Here is a 7670-nt window from a genome sequence, read left to right as displayed (position 1 = left end):
TTGTATGAGAAAATTATGATTTTTCTAAGTTTCAGAATAGCGGTAGATAACTAAAAACTCGAAATAAAGATCGAGTGATATTTAGCCGACACAACCTAAACGAGAATCGAAGGTCTCGTCAATAGTAGTACAACGGTAAAAAATCTAACGAAAGCGGATGCCGGATGAAGAAGTTATGAATTCTTAACGGATTTTTTTTCCTGTCCTAATCTGTTAAAAATAATAATATAAATAATAAAGTCAAAATTAGCTGACGAAGTCTAAACGAAAGTTGTAGAGCAAAATTTTACCTACATGTGCATTTAAATAACATCAAAAACAAAACTCGTATGAGAAAGTTACGGATTTTAGAAGTTCTGGGCACAAAAATCAAAAATAATTGCGAAATCCGAGAAAAATCGCATGGCTGGTGTTCGGCCACGTCACCCTCGCCCGGAACTTGCCCCGTGTCCAACGTCGATGAGTCATTTGAGCAGCAGTCAACGCGTGTCGCCGATCCTCGCATCCGAAGCGCTGGTCCGACCGCGGAGCGTCGCGTGTCTCCTCGCATGTCCGAGCCTCGCACCCACCACCTACCTCCCTCGCATGCGAGCCATCTAGTGCCCCTCGTTGCTGCCGCGTGTTCCCCTTCGGCCGAAGACATCCGAATCCTTCCTTATAAATAGTGCCTACGAGATTTCCCGGGTAAAGTTTAGAAATTGCCACTTTTCACCCTTAAACTCATATTTTCACTATTTCAACTTCCCCCGAAGCCCCAAAATCATTTCTAACACCCAAAATACGTTCCGAAGAGCCTGAGAAATTTATCTTTTCGGTTTGAAGTTCAACCTTCGCAAGATCCGGTTTTCAAGAAAGCTCCCAGTTTTCATAGAAGAAACATTATTATTATAACGAAGTGTTGCACAAATTACTATTTTAACCCCCGGTTATTTCACGGTGAGTTTCAATATATAGGAACAATTGTATGTTATGTGCTATATGTGCTATGTGCTTTTCAGTTGTTCTTATTTCCGCTATTTATGATAGCAAAGCTATACCTTTGACCATGTGATCAGTGAAGGGACTTAAATTCACGGTGGTACTGGTATGTTGCCTTTGACCATGTAGAGCATGTCTCCATAAGAGAATGAATTCTATTCTATGGTATTGGTAGATGGTTAGACAGGGTATAAGCCTGAAATCTACCGAAATGTTAATCAGAAATTATATGTCTTCTGTGCCATTTGGGACGAAGCTTTATTGATGTCTATCAAGTTTGGAAATTATTATGTCTCATTGATTATATATCTTTGAATCAAATCATTGATTGATATGGAAAGTTTGTTACATGATTCACATATGCCTTTGTTGTTTCGTGTTTCTCTTTGCTTCTGTCATACTGAAGTATATATATGGCATAACGTTATATTGTATCTGTTGTTGAACTCACTAAGCGTGACCGCTTACCCTCTCAACATTTAACAAATTGCAGGAGACAACTAATCAGTATAATCGTATACTGATAGAAGATTCTGAATAGTCTGAACTATTGTATTTGTATTTCCGTATTTATAAAACTATACTATCCTGGGTAGTTATGTAATATATAACATAGTCTTAATAGTCGGTTTGTATCCAGTCGTTTGTAAATAAATTATCAATGTAAACAATTATTTGTGAATATGCATGTAGAATGTTTTGGATAAACAACTGTTTCAATTATGAAAGTTTGGGTCTTTCAATCATGGTATCAGAGTAGTAGTTTAAGCGAACTAAATGCCACGAATTGGTATTTAGACTTAAACTATTAGAAGTTCAATATATGAACTGATTCATTGTAATAATATGGATACAAACCATAGGAATGAATTAAGTAGAGTATTAGGTAATGATAAACCCTAATATTCTAAAGTACGATGTTACTCCATATTGCATAGCAATGGCTGAACAGGTTAGTAGCCATACCCCTGAGGTGGGTGGAGGCCCTCAACCTAAGGAAGTAAATACTCCAGTATCTCCTCGTGAGGAGTGGCTCTTGGGTAAACTTACCGGTGTTATTCGACAGACTCTCGAAGAACACAAAAATAATGGTGATAAAGGAAAAGAGAAAGCCACTAGAGAATCTTCAAAAAAGGAGGTGAAACGTCCTTCATTCAAAGATTTCAAGAGTAGTGGTGCTACAAAGTTTTCTGGTGTCCTTAATCCCATAGTTGTTCTAACTTAGATTCAGAACACAGAGAAAGTATTTCGCATCACACATGTGAATAACGAAGATAAGGCTAATTATGCATCTGCAATGCTCATCGGAGAAGCCTTAGTCTGATGGAAAGTAACATATGAAGCTCTCAATGGGTATGACCAGGAGAATTTATCCTGGGAGATGTTCAAAATTTGTTTGCTAGAGAACTATTATTCTCTAGACATGAGAAGGAGATTGGAGAAGGAATTCCTCGAGCTCAAACAAGGAGGAATGACTGTGAATGAGTATGAAACTCAATTTAATCAAAGAGCAAGGTTTGCTACAAAGTATATTCCAACTGAAGACGAGAAAAATTAAGTTATTCATGGAGGGACTACGACATGAAATCCACGATTTCGTTGTCAATCGGGATGTTCTGCCATTCGATAAAGCTGTTGAGTATGCTCGAAGGCGCGAGCATGACTTAGAAATACATGGTGCCACTTTTACTGTTCTGAGGCATCCACGTACTGATGGAATTGTTCATGTTCCCTCTATTCCACCAGCTCAATCCGTTCGATCCGATCCTAACAAGCAAGTGCAATCTCAGAGTGCTTTTCGTGGTCGTGGTAGATCACAATCTTTTTCTATTCAATCACCTTCATGTCGCATTTTTGGAAGGAATCATCCAGGCCAGTGCAAAATAGAAAAGGAATCCATTGTCTGTTATGGATGTGGAGAAACGGGTCACATAAAGCCAGCTTGCCCAAGAAAGGATGTTACTTGCTATGCTTGTAGTATTACTAGCCAGATGACGGGAAGTCAAGCTTCTGTTCAACAACCGGTGAGAGGTCAAGCTCCTGTTCAACAATCAAAGGGTACTCCAACTAAAAAGGAGGAGGTTCCAGAAGCTAAGGGTCGTGCATTCCAGATTACCACAGAGGAAGCACGCGAGGACCCGAATGTTGTGACGGGTACATTTCTTGTCAACTCTACACCTGCTCACATCTTATTTGATTCTAGTGCCTCGGATTCTTTTGTGTCTCATGAATTTGTGCATTCTTTTCAAATTGCTTGCTATGCACTAGCACAACCATGTCACGTAGATACTGTGAGAAGAATATCATTACTTGCTGATAAAGTCTATAGGGATTGTGTCATAGAAATTGAAAGCTATAATTTTCTTGCTAACCTGATCCCTATCTCCTTGCCCAACTTTGATATTATTCTCGACATGGATTGGTTGTCAAAGAACCACGTAGAACTCGTATGCTATGAAAAAGATAGTACGCATTCCTATTGAAGGAGAGAATCCTATCTATATCTACGGTGAACAAAGAATCTTGAAAATAATCTCTTTCCTTAAAGCTCATAAATTCATATTGAAGGGATGTTCTATCTATCTAGCCTACACAGTTGATATCTAAAAAAAGAGGAAAAGAAAGTTGTAGATAATGTTCATGTTGTTAACGAATATCCTGATGTTTTCCCCGATGATTTGCCTGGATTTCCTCCGGACAGGCAAGTAGAATTCCGAATTGACCTTGTGCCTGGTGCCGCTCCGATTGCAAAGCCTACTTATCCTTGCGCCACTGAATTGAAAGAAATGATGATCTAGCTGTAAGAATTACTTGACAAAGGCTTTATTGTACCAAGTACCTCTCCTTGGGGTGCTCCGGTATTGTTTTTCAAGAAGAAGGATGGATCGATGCAGATGTGCATTGATTATCCTGATCTAAATAAGGTGACTATCAAGAACAAGTACCCACTACCTCACATTGATGATTTATTCGACCAACTTCAGGGTGTTAGCTATTTTGCAAAGATTGATTTGATACCTGGCTATCATCAGTTGAAAGTACGCGAGCATGATGTACCAAAGACTGCTTTTCGTCCTCGATATAGGCATTATGAATTCGTTGTCATGTCGTTCGGTCTGAAAAATGCTCCTGTTGTATTTATGGATATGATGAATCAGATATGCCGCCCAATGCTCGATAAATCTGTCATCGTATTCATTGATGATATTCTAATCTACTCCAAGTTTGAAGCTGATCATGTCATTCATATTCGTGTAGTATTAGAACTTCTTCGAAAGGAGAAACTATATGCTAAATTCTCAAAATGTGAATTTTGGCTTCGCCAAGTTCAATTTCTCGGCAATGTTATTTTTGGTGATGGTGTATCCGTAGATCCTACTAAAATCGAAGCCATTCAAAATTGGGAAGTGCCTCGTAATGCTTTCGAAATTCGCAGTTTCATGGGTCTCGCGGGATATTACCGGAGATTCACTAAAGACTTTTCCCGTATAGTCATACCTCTAACGAGCCTTACACGGAAGGAACTAAAGTTCGAATGGGGTGAAACCCAAGAAAAAGCTTTTTCAACTCTAAAAGATCTTTTGACTCATGCTCTAATCTTATCACTTCTAGAATGTGATGATGATTTCTTCGTATATAGCGATGCTTCAAGATTAGTACTTGGTTGTGTGTTGATGCAACGTGATAAAGTGATAGACTATGCCTCAAGACAACTGAAAGATTATGAAAAGAATTATCCCACTCATGATCTGAAAATCGCTACAGTGGTATTTGCCCTAAAACTTTGGAGGCGTTATCTTTTTGGTACAAAATGCCAATTGTTTACTGGCCACAAAAGTCCCAAGTATATATTCAGTTAGAAAACTTTGAATATGAGACAACAACGAGCCATGGAGCTGATCAAAGATTTTGACTGTGAAATCTTGTACCATCCTGGAAAGGCTAATGTAGTTGCTGATGCACTTAGCAAGAAAATTTATCGTAATACTATGTGTTATACCATTACTTACACTACATTAAAGTTCACTATTCTTGATGAACTAGAGAAATGGCAAGTAGAGGCCCTAAAGCCAGAAAATGTGAAGAAATAAGGGATGGTACATTACACTAATGTTTTACTTGATGATCCATAAGGATTGAAGGTATTTAAGAATCGGCTATGGATTCCAAATATTAGTGGATTAAGACAGAAGATTTTAGATGAGGCCCATAAATCTAAATTGTCAATAAATCCTGGTACAAGAAAAAATGTACTATGATGTAAGAGCTGATTATTGGCGGCCTGGATTAAAGAGAGACATTGGAAGATATGTGCAAGAATGTGTAGTATGCTTGCAAGTCAAAACAGAGCACCAAAAGCCTTATGAAACTCCAGAAAGTCGTAGTGTTCCTGTATGGAAATGGGAAGAGCTGTCCATGGATTTTATTACCAAATTGCCAAAGACTACTAAACAACATGATAACATTTGGGTAATCTTCGACCGCGTGACTAAGAGTGCATATTTTCTCGCGATGCGTGAAATGGCTCCAATAGAGAAATATGCACAAGTATACTTGGATGAAATTGTTGCGAGACATGGTGTGCCACTGAATATCATTTCCGATCGTGATACTCGTTTCACTTCTCATTTTTGGGTGAGTATGCAACGTGAATTGGGATCTCGAGTTGCTCTTAACACAACGTATCATCCCCAAACAGACGGTCAGACAGAGAGAACGATCCAAACAGTAGAAGATATGCTTTGTGCATGTGTTTTGGAATTTTGTGGTAACTGTGACAAGTACTTACCTCTTGTTGAATTCTCGTATAATAACAGTTACCATGCTTCAATCAAAATGCCACCATATGAAGCATTATATGGTCGCAAGTGTCGTGCTCCATTATGTTGGCGTGATGTGGGACAGAAGATCCTTGGAGGCCCTGAAATGATTCAAGACACCACCGAAAAGATTCAAATTGTACGAGAAAGAATGAAAGCGGCCAAGGATCAACAAAAATCCTATACAGAAAAGAGGAGGCGACCCATAGAAATCTTGGTGGGTGATTTCGTAATGATGAAGGTATCCCCGTGGATAGGCCTTATGCAATTTGGAAAGAAAGGAAAATTGAGTCCCAAATTTGTTGGTCCTTTCAATATCATCCATAAAATTGGTAAGCAAGCATATCGCTTGGAATTGCCTGAAGATTTGGCAGGTATTCATGATATGTTTCAGGTGAGCTATCTGCGTAAACGTTTAATAAAGAAGTAGAGTTGGTGCTTGTGTAGTTGAAACACCATCGAGGTCCAAATTATACTTGGGAAAATAAGAGTGAGATAAAAGTAAAATATCCCCATTTGTTTTAATCGCTGTAATTTTGCGGATGAAATCCTCAAAGGGAGGAGGTATTTGTAACATACACGTTCAGTTATCATGTATTGTAAATGATAAAAGTGGATAATATTATGAAATATTATGTGAATTTGAATGTTGAGTTCTAACAGATGGTTTTTACTAGAAATGAAGTAAAAACTATGCTTAGAATCATTCAAAAAGTATTGGAAGACTTATGAGATTCCAATAAAATGTCAAATAGTGAAATTTAACGAAAATATAAATTTTGAAATAAGTAAAATTGTATTATTGAAAGTTGTAGATAATCTCGTTAGAAACATTTAGGCGAAAACCTCATCGAAATCCGAGTTATAACGAAGAAGTTATGACTAATCGAATATCTGAAACAAAACCGGCAAACACTATTCAACGTAAAAGGTGAGTTTTTGATAAAATACTTTTTAGCCTTAATGATCTAAATGAAAGTTGTAGTACTTGTTAAACCGAGAATTCTGTATGAGAAAATTATGATTTTTTTAAGTTTCGGAATACCAGTAGACAGCTAAAAACTCGAAATAAAGATTGAACGATATTTAGCTGACACAACCTAAACGAGAATCGAAGGTCTCGTCAATAGTAGTACAACGGTAAAAAGTCTGACGAAAACGGATGTCGAATGAAGAAGTTATGAATTCTTAACGAATTTTTTTCCTGTCCCTGTCTGTTAAAAATAATAATATTAAAAATAAAGTCAAAATCAGCCGACGAAGTCTAAACAAAAGTTGTAGAGCAAAATTTTACCTACACGTGCATATAAAGAACATCAAAAACGGAGCTCGTATGCGAAAGGTATGGATTTTAGAAGTTCAGGGCACAAAAATCGAAAATAATTGCAAAATCCGAGAAAAATCGCATGGCTGGTGTTCGGCAACATCACCCTCGCCCGGAACTAGCCCTGTGTCCGACGTCGATGAGTCATCCGAGCAGCAGTCGAAGCGTGTTGTCGATCCTCGCATCTGAAGCGCTGGTTCGACCACGGAGCGTCGCGTGTCTCCTCGCGTGTCCGAGCCTCGCACCCACCACCTACCTCCCTCGCATGCACTCCATCTAGAGCCCCTCGCTGCTACCGTGTGTTCCCCTTTGGCTGAAGACATCCGAATCCTTCCCTATAAATAGTGCCTGCGAGTTCTCCCGGGTAAAGTTTAGAAATTGCCACTTTTCATCCCTAAACTCATATTTTCACTATTTCGACTTCCCCGAAGCCTCGAAATCATTTTCGGTTTGAAGCTCAACCTTCGCAAGACCCGGTTTTCAAGAAAGCTCCCAGTTTTCATAGAAGAAACAATATTATTATAACGAAGTGCTGCACAAATTACTAT

Source organism: Lactuca saligna, chromosome 1 (assembly GCF_052625555.1).
Source record: "Lactuca saligna cultivar CGN05327 chromosome 1, ASM5262555v1, whole genome shotgun sequence".
Classification (NCBI taxonomy): Eukaryota; Viridiplantae; Streptophyta; class Magnoliopsida; order Asterales; family Asteraceae; genus Lactuca; species Lactuca saligna.
Note: the sequence above shows the minus strand (reverse complement) of the source record.